Source organism: Corvus moneduloides, chromosome 1 (assembly GCF_009650955.1).
Source record: "Corvus moneduloides isolate bCorMon1 chromosome 1, bCorMon1.pri, whole genome shotgun sequence".
Lineage (NCBI taxonomy): Eukaryota > Metazoa > Chordata > Aves > Passeriformes > Corvidae > Corvus > Corvus moneduloides.
The window spans coordinates 146708850-146723095 of NC_045476.1; the positions used below are offsets into that span (position 1 = coordinate 146708850).

The following is a 14246-nucleotide window of genomic DNA, read 5'->3' on the forward strand; positions in this document are numbered from 1 at the left end:
TTCTTACAGTCTATAATTATGGAAGAGTTGGCTTGGAAGAATATTATGTTTTATTTTGTGATTATATTGAAAATCCAAATTAAATCTTATTTGCATATATAATTTACCCATTACAATGTGTTACGAGAAGGGAAATACTGTTAACTACAAGCTATGAAGAATTCTTGGCTGCAGACTTTTTATCCTGTGGCTCTATGCATCTGTAATGTTGCTGCTGTTTCACAGATGACCTGCATCATGGGATGAATCCTAGGACCACTGAAGCAACTTGTGAACTGCCACCGGAGTTGGGGCTTTTCTTATCCTGAATGGTGGCTGAAGCTCTGTGTAGTTCTCTCTCTCTCTCTGCCCTCCATGCAGGCCTCTCAGTGGGAATTAAAGTAGGATCAGGAAGGGATTGTAGAAAAAAGCTGCAGTCCTGAATAGGTATTTGAATGCATAATTATTTAGTAATCTTCTCATTAGTAGTTTTCTAGGATACTTAAACCATCTCATACTATAGATACATCTGTTCTAAATTATATGATCTCAATATTCATGTTATAATTGAAATGAAGCTAAGGAGGTTCAAGACCTCAAAGTTGCTGGTTATCTTGTCACATATAATTATTTAATGGTTTATATGTATATCTATGTATATCTCTACCTCAGTTATATTTTTTCCTTCAAACTTTGGGAAGCGTCTACACTCTTAGTTTAGATCAAATTACTACTATTAATATTGATTTGATGCCTCTATAAGGTAGATAATATACTACTACTGTAAACTTTTGTTGTGGGACTTGATGATGTTGATTTCAGGGTTCATCCAAAATGGATCCTACAGGACAACCAGCCAGCTCTGCATCCTGCAACTCCAGAGTTCAGGGTTACTGCTTTAGGTGGCTTCTTACTGATTTTGTTGTTTGGCAGATCCAGACATGCTGGACTTGCTGTGTGTTCAAAGCAGGCAAATGTGCTGCTTTCAGAATTCCAGTACTGGTAGAATTGCTGTCAGGAATGTGGAATTAAACACTTTAACAGTTCAGGAGATGAAAGAATCCCTGTGTATGTTGACAGCCTGTAGTGCTGCTTGCCGAGTAAGAATGTATGGGTTAACACCCCCCCATAGGTTAAGTCCTGGAGAAAAGCAGATATATATCTTCTGTACACTAGGTGTGGTAGAGAAGTATTTTGTGCAGGTAAGCACTCTGCTCAAGGACTGTTTAGTAGTGTTTGTAGGTGGAAGGAATTAGTCACCTTTGTCAGAGTTTGTGTTAGTATCACATAATTAAAACACTACCTCAGTTTGTTCCTTCCCCTGGAATAATTCATTGATTCACCTATTTTAGCTGCTCATTTATAATGATCTAGTGTTATGTGTTTACAGAGGTCATTATCATATGTATGCTGAGTGTTTGCAGTGCTGGATATTTAAAATTAACTAAAATTTCTAGTCTTCTACTTCATTCATGGGAAGAATGTTCTTGTGACTGTTTCTTGTGATCTTGCTTCTCAGAAATACTTTGTATTCTAGAATTTCACTTAATATGTATTTAACTCTAAATACATAACATGAAAATTTAATTAGTTTACCAATTCATATCTGCTTTTGAGAGGTTTTTAAATTTTAACAAATCAAGAACACAAAGCAATATCCAGAGTATTCTGGAGACCAAGTTAAAAGTAAGAAAAAAGCATCTAGCATTGAGTTGGAAGCTGTAGTTTTAGAAAACATCTGGAGGCAGAATAGCTCACCTCTGGCAAAAGAGGGAGAGAGGGAGGTTTTGCTTTCTCCCTCTCGTGCTCACTCCCCTTCTCCTGCCACTTAAGCAAGTGCCAGAACCCTGTGGGTGATTGCCTGGTAGGTGGGTGCCACTCCCTAGAGCTGCAGAAGCCCATCTTGGGGCAGTAACGTTTCTCACTGCGCCAGTGAGGTGCCTGGCCTGGCATCCAGCATCAGAGCTAGTGCAGGGAAGGAAGGTGGAGGGCTAGTGCAGGCGTGGTGCTGGGGTATTAAAAAAAATAATAAAAAGAAAGAATGCCCTAGGGTATATCACCATGTCCCGCAGCCATAGGGAGGAGGAGGAGAGAAGATCCAGCAGGCAGGAATTGTGCAGCAAGATTGATTTATTTATTTTACAAACTCTTTTATAGACTTTTTTCTTCATAGTCCTAATTGGACAAAGGACCAGCCACACCCTTGGGGTGATTGGCTAAAATCCTAAAACATCCATTGTCAAAATATTTTTCTACTATGCCATAAACAAGACTTTTCAAGGCTGCAGGTGTTTGGTTTTTACATAACTCTGCTACCTCTTCAATGAGAGAGAAAAGTCTCTCACGGACTTAGAAAATAGCAAGAAAATCCTTGCTAGCAGCATTTTTGTATCCACACTGGGGAGCAAGCGAAATCCCACCAGATTTTGGGGGTTGCACTGTGAATTGCTGTCTGCTTTAGGCCGAAACAATTAGATCTTCCATTTTGTTTTAAGACACCATTTTTTAATTTTAGGATAGAATAGAAAGTTCATTTGTCAGGGACCTGCAGTGATCATCAACTGCCTGACAAATTCAGGGCTGACAAAATGTTAAAGTAAGTTTTTAAGCGCGTAGTCCAAAAGCCTCTAAATCAGTGACAGGTTTGGGGCACTCCTCACCTCTCTGGGAAGCCTATTGCAGTTTTTGATCACCCTCTCAGTAAAGCAGGGATTCCTAGTGTTCTGCCGCACCTCTCCTGACACAGCTTTGAACTACTCCTGCACCTCCTGTCAGCGGACACCTGGAGGATGAGATCAGCACCTCCCCTTTCCCTCCTCAGGAAGCAGTGGAGTGCGATGATGTTTTTCCTCAGCCTCTTTTTATCCCGAAGTACACAAAGCCAAAATCCTCAGCCGCAGCCCCAAAACACAAATGTCAGAAGTGGGATTCGAACCCACGCCTCCAGGGGAGACTGCGACCTGAACGCAGCGCCTTAGACCGCTCGGCCATCCTGACACACGTGGGAGTGCTGTCACTGCCCTGTCATTGTCTATTTGTAGATATTTTTAGTGATGCAATATTGTTTTCCTGTATACAGTGGGTGTTAAAAAACATTCCAAATGAAAACGTATTTTGTGTTGACTCTCTGGTAACTGTAATAACTGATGTTTATTTATACACGTAGCTGTTCAATTCCGTGAGTGAGTGTTAGTGTGTTGAGACAGAAGCAGGTACTGTTGCACATATATTACATATGCCATGAAGCAGACATTTGAAGCTGTACAGAAATTAATAAAAGTGTGATATGCAGTATGTTTCACAACGACATTGCTTAAGGCTGATTTGTTTCCTGTAATGTCTATGAAAATCCCCCTGAGATATGTACAAGTTATTCATGGTAAGAGTTCTCTGATATTTAAAAGGGGGCTGTGACATTGAAACAAATTGCATGTCTTCTTGCTGCGGGATTTTTTCAAAAGAATTCATGTGCTTGAAAACTGAATCTAGGAACCTCTAAATATACAAATTTGGTCAGCATTTGGGAGTGAAAGTCGTATGAAAGGAAAGAGTTGTTCTTGTTTGGAAGCATCAGGTTAAAGTACAGTGTCTCTGTTTGGAATGTAAACTTAATAGAAAAAAAAAAATTTGAAATGACACAACCAGACTATCAGAAATGGCAAATGAATCTCTGGCCCCAAAATATTCCTTAGAACCTTAAGAAGCAATATTTTCCAATGAAAAAAAAGGCTACAGTCCCTAGGAGATTGGCCAAGAATTAGTACTGGTTTTATCTGATACTGGTATTGGAGGAAAATTGTTGCTTCAGTATGGAGAAACCAATTATTCTGGCTCCAGTTTGTCAATGTCTGTCTTGCACTGGGGAGCCAAAAGTGCTGGGCCTGGTACTTTGGTGTCTCATGGGTGCTGAGCTGAGGGAAATAATGACTTGTCTTGACCTACTGGCCATGTCCTTCCTTGGAGACACACAAGAATTGACTGGACAAGGCTCTCTCTTTTCCTGACTTCAGAGTCAAATCTATCTTCAAAGCTGACTTTGCTTTGAGCAAGGCTTTTGAGCAGGTAAGTGCTAAAGGTCCCCTCAAACCTAAACTCTTTTGATTCTACAACTGTGTGCCATAATTTTGAACAATTTTATGTAAGAACACTTGTGAATTGAGAGTATTAATGCTATATTTTGGATATGCTGTAATGCACCCTAAACCTTTACGCTTTTATCCCTTGTACTCATTCCAGGACAAACAAGCAGTCTTGTCTGAGGCCTAACAGAAAGAAAAGACTAGCCTGTGTAACCAATATTCCTGCAACATACTGGAAATGTTACGCTTCTTGTTATGTTGGGAGTCAGAAGTCACACTGTAATGCACTTCAGCAGTCTTGGTTGACTTACTGGAAGGTGCAGTTTTCTCATACTTAGAATTAGTAATGTATTTAAATTCTATAGAAACAGGGTCTTGGAAAGGTCACAAAACATGTTTATATGTGCCGAAATAAGAGTCTTAGCCAAAGTGGTGCTGTTTGTTTGATTGGTTGGTTGGTTTTTTCTAAACAATAGCTGGTAGACTGAACAGAAGTAGACTTATTCCAGCTTTGGTATATAGCAAGATGGGCAGAGTCCAATAAGCAGAAATACAGATGGCAGAAATTTGACCATCAAAGTCTACTCATGGTGTAGTAACTCCAGAATGAGCAGCAGTTGCAGCCTACTCTCTTCCTGCTGTCAGCACATAGCTGTCTGGGTCTTCAGCCAGCAGCTCCACAACCTTGTGTTCCCTACTTCCATACACATTGATGATGTAAAGCTGACTGAATATGTCATGAATTGCTGGGAAACTGACTCAATAGGTCTTAATTTAAATCAAGTCTGTCATAAAGATAATGGTACCCATTGGCTTCCAGACTGGCAGATCACACAGAAAAGCATAACTAAGTGCATACCAAACATACAATGACCTTGGTGAAGAATCTGCTCAAGCCTACTCTGAACAGTGGGCCTTTTTTGGCCCAGAACTTCGTTAACTACAGATCTAATGCTCAGGCTGTTCCCTAAAAATCTGCAGATCTGGATGAATTGCTGGTCAAAATGTAGTGGTACTTGGTATGCAGTTGCCGTACGGACTGAATTGAGCTCTAGTAAGTGAACTGAAAACCTCCATAAAAATGTCATATTTAAAAAGAGATATGTATGCCCAAACACTTTGGCACAGACTTACGTAGCTGCCTGTCCATCACACTTGAGGCAGAAGGTTGTACTGCTGCAGGATGTTGATGGGCTCCAGCAGATGTGTTCCTTATCCATTAAAAAGAAAGTCCCTGGTTTGTAAAGTGCATTGGTATTATCTGTCAAAGGGATTTGCTCTACAGGTTCCTGAGTACATGTTCTGATGATAGTAGGTGAAGAACAAACTCTTTGGCAAAGGTATCACTGTTGATAGTCTCTCATATTTGCTTTATGTGGTGCCTAACCTAATCAGTGATTTACACTGCTGTCAGTGTACAGCACCAGTTGATGTATTTAAATGCTGGATCCAGTATCTCCAGTACTCGAGATAAAAGGCATCACGACATCCCTTGACATGAAAGGCCTCTCTCCTACCTTTGCTATCGCTCCTGTTACTCGGTAGCCCTTCCTTGGACATTTTGGGTTTCTGTCCTGCTTTAAGTAAAGCTTCTCAAAAAGTGAGAGCATCTTTTGTGCTGTTCTTTCTTTGAATAGAATTGCTTTCCTCCTTATGTTTCAGGGCTCTCCCTGGGGCCCTGAAAGGAATACTTACTAATTCAAAAAGAATGACTTTATCCAGTGGGATCAATGCACCTCCTTCCAAAGAGAAAGTGGAGCATGTTATATGGGTGATAGTGACATTAAATCTGGTTAAATAGAGACTTGACTTCAAATAATGATGTCTTTTCAATATTCTTATAACTTCACATTTTGCCCCTAGTTCTGCAAAAGCAAATGTGCTTGACTTTACAGATATCTCTAATCCTGTTGTCAGGCCTTTTTTGGTTGCACAAAGAGAAATATAAAGAGTTGCATAGACTCAAAACATTGCCAAGAATGTGGGAAGCTCTATGCTCTCTTCCTGCCCCCTGTAATCTTTAGGGACCAGACTCACTCATTTATATTCAAAATATATTTACTTCAGCAGCAGAAACAGATTGTAAGCTGGAAACAAGACTGCTCTGCATCAGGACCGTGTTGTCTCAGATGCCAGCTGTCTTTGCAGCAGAACTTTAGGTCATGTTGTGGTCACAGGCAGGAATAGTAAGAGAGGCTTTTTCCTGGGCATATTCCCTCTCTTCCAGTGGGATTTGGAGATCCAAGGGACACAGCTAAGAAAAAAAGTAATCATCTTGCTCTATTCAATGTATGTTGAGAATCATCTTACTCAGTTTAATGGGTCTTCCTTATTAGATAACTCATCCTCAAAACACCTTATAAGCAAGAATTTTCATAAACCTCCTTTGAATTAAGTACATGCCTTTAAATTCCCCAATAATATCTTCCTTTTGAAGATATAAAGCAGATTAAATGTGTGGAACCCTGTGGTGTTTGTAGGAGATCAGGAATACTTGAGAAGGCTGGCATAGTATGTCTGCACTGTCTGTGATAGTAACAGAAAATGCCTCAGGAGCATATGTTATCAGCATGATCCAGGAGAGATAAAGCATCTGTGTGTGTGGCAGGGGAGGGAAGGTTCCTTCTATCCCCTTGATATGGATGCCGAGTTTCAGCTCTTCTTTCCTCACAAATCACTATTTCATCAGGAACATGAGTACCAGCTGGAGAACTCATTGCTGTGTGATTGCTACCTGTTGAGTTGGAATAACTTTTTTTTCTTAATACTTTTAATTCCAAGTGAAATTGAGGAGTTCCTCAAAACAAAAAGATAGAACTGCCTTTGTGTCTTTATGTTTCATGTCTGCTGTTCACAAAAGTCATGGGTGTGGGCTTTTGTTCCTGCTTAAGGTAAGGCATTAAATCTGTGAACGTAGTCAGTGGATTTCTTGACTGTTTTCACTAGAATGCATTGAGGTGAAGAGCTGAGCTCAGTTCTGTTCCCAGCCTGTCCTCTTCCTGTCCAGAAACCATCAACCCCCATGGATGGAAGTAGTTACACTTGTGATTGTCAGTACAAGGTGTGGATGGGGGGTTGTGTTTAACATGGCTGCAGTAAAAGGTAACTTGACAGCTGATGCTGGGGCAGAACTTGACCTGCAAAATCCTAATTACTAATTGATGAGTAAGCATCTAACCTGACTTTCAGCTTCCAGCTCAAGTGTTCAGCAATGAAAAATATCCTTGTGCTTGTTAGGAAAAGTGAAAAAAAGAAAAGAACCTGTAAGTCATTGGAGATGTGATAAGCATGGAAACTCATAGGGACAGAATAACTATATTTTATTGTTAATGGTGACTTTATTTTTATATAGCAAGTTACTCAAATATTTGAAGCACAACTGCACATTTATACTCTATTAAAGTTCTGTCCTTATTTATAAAGGCAATAGCAAACAAACTATTGAACTGGAAGGTAGCTTGTCAATTATTTATGTTAAATTAATCAGATGATGTTGTGTTTCCCAGACTCTCAAGTGGAAAAACCAGTGACAAAAGTAGTTTATCATATAACCTGTGATGGAGGCCCTGTGTCCTCTCTTGGCCATTTCCAGGAAGGCTGAGACATGGTAGAGAAGTTTTAGCTTAAACAGGGCTAAATAGGTATTGGCTGGTAGACCGGGCTGTGGAGAGCTGGATGTAGCTAACAGAGGATTTAGTGAAGGGGGAGCTCAAGAAGGGCTTGCCTCGTGCTAGCTAGAAAAAGGAGAACCATGTGGGATTATCTAGAGTGTTGGAGGGGATTGTCTCTTCCAGATATTTTGCAGGGTATAAACAAGCTTTGAATAAAGGACAGTACCTGACAGTGACTTGGCTTCTATTTCCATGTCATAAAGCCACTTCCTACATACTAAAATTCTATGGAAACAGTAAATCCCAGGCCTGTTGGTACTGGATATTAGTTGTGCTTGACACCTGCTTTTGAACACTGCAGCCTTTCTCTCCTCTCCAGGTGGAATGTGTGGGATCTGCAGCCACTTGCTCTCTGGTACACAGGTGAATGCTGTTTCTGAGGTGTAGAGGACAGAGGGAACAAATCTCCAGCTGATTTTATATGGGCCTATTTGCAATAAGAAGAAGAGTTCAACCAGTGAGTTCAGCACTACTAATTATCCCACAGTAAAGATAATGAGAAATAACAATGATGTATATATTATGTAATATGAACACTAAAATATTTAATAACGATTAGTGTATTATAAAATGTAGAAGGTTTCTTAAGAGTGTTGTATATTTGGAAAGTGAGTTTTGTTAGTGCAGTTGTCAATACTACAGTCTTGTGACTGTGTTATGCAGTATGTAAAAGAAGTAAGCAATACTTTAAGTGCAAGATAGTTCACCCTTCACTGTGTACAGAAAACAGTAACACAGCAGCTGCCAAATATAAGCCATCCCTTAGACGTCCCTCTTTTTCTAAAAGCATGATATTTACATGTTTACTTTTCTTATCCCAAAGAGACATAGTATCTTTTTTCTTTCCCTCAGAAGGCTTTCTATTTGCATGATTAGTATATTTCTTGCATACTGTGAAGAGGAATATCTGCTTCACTCTGGTACCCAGGCTGACTGCCCATCAACTGCTTTCCAAACTAACATAAGAACTGTTTATGTTTGCAACAAAAAGAAATCATGCTGGTTTTGAGTGTGGGTTTCTTGTTGACATTTTAGAAACTGTTTCAGGCTCTTCTTAATATTTAGACAAACAAATATGCTTGCTTTTTTGTGGTGCCACTGTTGACATTTCCTAAGGGAATTGCTGAAGATGTTAACAACTTCCCAGCACAGGCATGCTGTAATGGAATAGTTCTTTGCTTGTGGCCCTGACACAAATTCCTTTTAACTGATGTTTTTGCTGAAAGTAATGTGATTGTGATAACTTATGTGAGTCAGGGTAAATGTGAATCAGTCCTGGCTATTTTGGGGAGCATAAATGTCTGCTAAACTCCTTAGTGTTTTGCTTCTTGCAGATATAACAGGCAGAAGGTACCAATTTATTGTGTGCCTCAGAGCCTCTGTGCTGCACAAACATCTGCAGTGCAGAGCAGGAAGAAGGTCCATGAGGAGCATCAGTAATTGGTGAAGCCTAAAGGCCAGGAAAGCTTGTAACTTTGCCTGCAGAAATTGGTCAGTTTGGGGCTTGGCTAATTTTGGAGCCAGTAGCCATGAAAAACAACCACATAGTGGAATCTGGCCTTGTAAGTGTAGCGTGTGCCCCAAGGGCACTGTAGGTTAGACACAGACTGATGTGAGTTGAACCTGTGTGCTGCCACAACTTTAATATCTGGTCAGTACAAACAGGGTATAATTGCGTTAACAATTAACCCAGGGCTATCCACTTAGAGAATTTATATAAACTTTTATGGGTGAAGATTTTGAAGACTTTTTAAGCAGGTTGGGTTTTGTTCTGGAATCCCTGATTAAAGGTCTGAAGCTCTTATATGCAACCAGCCTGTTTAGCCTGTGTCTGTATTAAAAATGCCTACATTGTTACTACAAGAATCAGTTGTAGCTTATAATCTTTTATCAAGGCTGTATCTTTTGCTGACTGGTCACCATGTATTGCAGCTATGGAACAGATTTCCTCAAACCCATTGCTGTTTTAAAATCTTTTCAACTGAAAAGCATTTCTGTTCCTGGGATTATCCTCAGCTGTTATATTCTCTGCATTTTCAGTGAAATTGTAGAGAAATTCGTTTGCAAGATAGTCATGCAGCAGCATTTTGGCCATGTTTGTTCCATTCCTGAGCCCTTCAGCTGAGGCTTCGAGAGAGGCAGTCTTTGTTGGTCTGTGGCTGTTCCCCTGCCTTGAAAAAGAACAAAACTGTCAGGAAGAAAGATATTCATCCTAAGGGTAGACTCCAGTTACATTAAACAGAATAGCAGCCACTTGGAGATGGGACTGGAAGGCAGCCAAAAGGACACTGTGAAATTTTTCAATAGTCTGTCCCTATCCCTGTCTTCCAGTGATCAACAGAGAATGTAATTTCAACCTTCAAACTATTCACTGCAACCAAAGGGAACTGAATGCTGCTCTGTCTCTATTTTAAAGAGCTTTGTAACCTAGATGAGGAGATACTCTTCTCTCAAATGTGCATGTTCTACTACTGCAGTAAATCATTGCAGGTATTACAACTTATTGATTTAAGTAAATTGTCCTTTTGGCTGTCTTGTATGTGTTTCATAAGGAAAAAATTGACCTTGACCAGTGGAAATAACACATTGTCAGTTAGTGTTTTTACTAAGGATTTCTCAGATGGTCCTTCCTGCTTTTATCATTAGCTGGAGGCAGTCGGCCCAGAATTGCCAGGTGAACTCATGTTTTGAGGCTTTAGTGTTGTGACGAGATCAAATGGCTTTCCTTGTAATGCCTGAAAAACAGTTTAATTGTATGCTGTACCTTCTTCATGAAAATCTCTCAGATTTATGTATGTAAAGGCAGATGGCCTGTGGCTTCTAGCAATATTACAGCCTCACAAAATTCCAGCAAGTTCAGGCATATATTTGCAGTATCATTTTTCCCGTATCATTTTTCCCCTCCTTGTGAGCGATCTCTGTACCCTCATGCCACTGTACGGAAGGTGCAACCCATTGAGCCTGGTGGGTCCTCTCAGCTAAAGTAAGGTCAGAAATGGGTCTGCTGCCACTTGGTTTCAGGCACTACTCTTCCCTTCCAAGTGGAATCTCTATATACGTCTCCCAAGGAAGAGGAGAAGCTGAGGCCTTTTAATTTAAAACATTACATTTTAGTGAAAGCAGTGATATGACAATGTAAGAAAAATAAGAAGTTGCAATATGTAGGTAAAAATCTCATTCCTACTGTCAGATATTTGGGAACTTTTAAAAATTATGTGTATTCTAATAGTTGTGCGGTGCAGTGTTTCTGTTTGCTTTCCTCCTAGAATATACAGCTGTATTTGTATGCCTTTTAAAAAACCCAACACCTTGCCCCTTTTTTCTACACATAATGGTAGTGAAATAGTTGCTTCAGTAGATAGGAAAGCAAAGAGGTGAGAGGTGTCCTCTGTGAGTATGCTGTGGATGTAAAGAAGAGATGACATTTGGCTTCAGAAAGATGATCTGTAGGATTCAGGAATTGAAAATCATAGGTACAATAGGTATACACTCTCAGCTTCCCACAGAGTAACCTGCTCTGTTTTGCAAGTAGGTGTCAAAGTACAGGGTAGGTAAATATTCTGCCCAAAGCCCAGGCTGTGGGAGAGAGCCACAAAATATGGCACTTATTATGAGATATATGGGGTGTTACACAAATGTGGAGTGCTATCTAAGGTACCCAATGACCACAGCTGGTAATTATGAAGAGCAGTATTTACCACTGTGAGTAGTACATCAGCTTCAACAGAAACTACTTGGTGTGTTCAAGAGTAAAATAATGTCCTTCAGTTTTTTCATTAATGTAGGAAGGGCAGCTTTCTGCCATGCAGAAACCTGGATTTACAACGTGTTCACAGCTAATGTGCTCTTCAGGACGGGTAGTTTTACCCAATGCATTTTTTTAAATGTTTGGCAGACAGGGGAGAAAGCTGTCTGATATCCACCTTTAAATTCGGTATTTAGTAAATATTCTGAATCTAGTGCCTGGCTCAGATTTCTGTCTCTCACTGTGCTTGTGCAGTCTTTTGCTTTTAAAGACCATGATCTATGAGGTGAAAATAATGACAGATGTTTTCTGTAATGTGGATGGCATGGCTTGCTATCATGGGAATCCTGGACTTAAAATGGACACTGCTGTTATCCATGTCCATCCCAGGGGTTCTTCAGCCAAAGAGGGCTTTGTTCAGCCAGAGCTGCATCTTACACCTCAGTGCCACACAGACCTGCAGATGCTGATTACTATCTAAACTGTTTGTCATGAAATGGCCATAAAATTTTCTATTATTATTCTTTTCTGAACACAACTACTTCATTATAAGTACTCTGCTTGCTTTTTTATTTTTCTCACTGTGCACATCACAGTAAGTAAATGAGGGCTGAGAAGAAGACTGAATAAATAAAAAAAGGAGACAGAAAGGTGAAAGGAGTGGAGAGTGAATGAAAATTAGGAACAGAGGAGTTACATATGTATAAATATTTTGATGGCTCTAGAAAAATGAATAGACTCAGGATTATTAATTAAGGAAAGACATAGCATATCAGAAATTGCAATTTTTAAAATATGAGGAAAACATTCCAGGTGTCTTACATCATAGTAATAAGTTTTAGGTTTTTTCTAACTATTTGAGTTTAAAAAATAAAATTGAAGCAAAAATAGAAAAAGAAAAACTGAATAGTGGACCACAGAAAGAAGAAGGTGATCAGAAAAGGAAGAAAAGCATACAGGGAAGAAAAGCAGAGAGGGAAGGCTGCCCAAATCCACTTTGCTCTAGTGCATTTTATGCTCTGAGTCATACTTAGGGCTCCAAACATTTAAAAGAATTTAAAAGGTGATTGTTTATTTCTATCGAAAATACATGTATTTTTTTAACACAAAAAGTTAATTAACCTATGGAGCTGATGTCACAGAGACAAAATTTCCAGGGAATTAAAAAAGGCCTTCATATTACTCAGTGGTAATGAAGCACTTAGGATTTTGTGAAGACAGTATGTTGTTTTTTCTGAGGATTACCAGAAAAATCCTTATTGCTCAGGGAATGAAACTTCTGGCTGACAACAGTGTGGAAGAAGCTGTCCTTGGGTTTTGCTCATGGGTGCTAGAAGCTTGTCAATAATAGGACCCCTGTTCTCACAGTGGTTTTCTACCCTGGTTTTTGTGGTGGTTTAGTTCTTGTTCTGAGATGGGCTAAATCACACAACTCATGCTAGAAAAAAGTGGCCAGAAGTGATACACCATTCTGTGATCTGCCAAGGTTACTTCTGAAGTCATGGCCAAGCAAAAAGGAGACTGCAGACATCATAGTTACAGCCCACCACTCCATCTACTTCCCATTTCTGCAGTGAAGGAAAAGCTTGTTAGATGAAGGTCTAATGAGTCACATCATCTGCCTTTCATCTGCCATAATAATGGACCACAACCAAAACAAAATAATTCATTCTTCAGTGTGAGGTGTTTAAGTACAACTGATTAAAAATTTACTCACAAGATGAAGCATGTATTGCTATTTTTGCCCCTTTAGTTTTGTTTCAGTTTTTCTTGGGTCATAAAGAGGGTGTGCCTTTTTATTTCAGCATAGAACTACTTCATCTAATAGAAGAGTTTTTGGTTTTTTTCCTGATTATTTTTGTTTTGTTGTTAAACAAATTTTTGCTTCATTGTGCTGATGAGAGTTGAGGTGTTCAGTGCTGAAGTGTTGTTTTATTACTGCTTCCTGCATAGCCATCTCCATCATCTGTTTGCTCTTAAACTTGCCAATTCTTTTTAATATGTTGCTTTTACGTGTCACCATGAGGTGGAGTGGGATTGTTCCAGATTTCCTTGATTTCTTTCATTAAAATTACTGACTTTTAAACTCTCTTTTAGAATTTAATAATAGCCACTTTTGATATAGTAACAAAAAAAGAAAGCCTAGACTTTTAAGAATATTCCCAAGAGGCTATAAAACAGACCATCAGATTACTGTTCACTTGAAATGATCATAGTGATAGAGAGATGAAAAGAAATTTGCATAACTTTTCAAACAGGAAAAGAGAAAGGACAAGATTGATATCATTATATCAAATGTGATGCCAAAGAGTTTTGCATTTATTTTCTTACAGTTCTTTCTGTCCTGCTGGGTTAGTGGAGGACAATAAGCCATGCTGGACTCACTTCTTCCTCTAGGTTCTGATTTTCATCTGGAGAAAGGATACTTGAATTGATCTGGTTATTTCATGGTTGCATGATTACTTCAGAGTATGATTTACAGCCAGGAGCCATAATGGCACTAAATTTAAGCAGTCAGAAAAATACTGGATTAAATTTAAAGATAATGTCACATTGGAAGAGCTAATTCCTGATGCACTATGAAGTCTTTGATTCACTTTGTTAAAAAAAAAGTAACTCAGAATAAAAGGAGAAAGAAACCATTACATCTTCCCCTGTGAGCAAGCCAGCAGAGAGTTTTCACAGCCTTCCTCCCATTTTATGTCTGGACTTAAAATAGTCACATAAAAATGTAGAAGTAATCAAGTATTCCATATTCAATATTAAATTCAT

General features: G+C 39.2%; 1 protein-coding gene and 1 non-coding gene across 7 annotated transcripts in view; one reads left to right on the top strand and one right to left on the bottom strand.

The window, feature by feature from the left end:
• OXR1 (oxidation resistance 1) overlaps nt 1-14246 on the top strand; it is a 277515-nt gene that overhangs the window by 55571 nt on the left and 207698 nt on the right. The window lies entirely within an intron of this gene.
• TRNAL-CAG lies at nt 2894-2976 on the bottom strand. The gene has a single exon. It is a non-coding gene; the product is annotated as a tRNA-Leu (tRNA).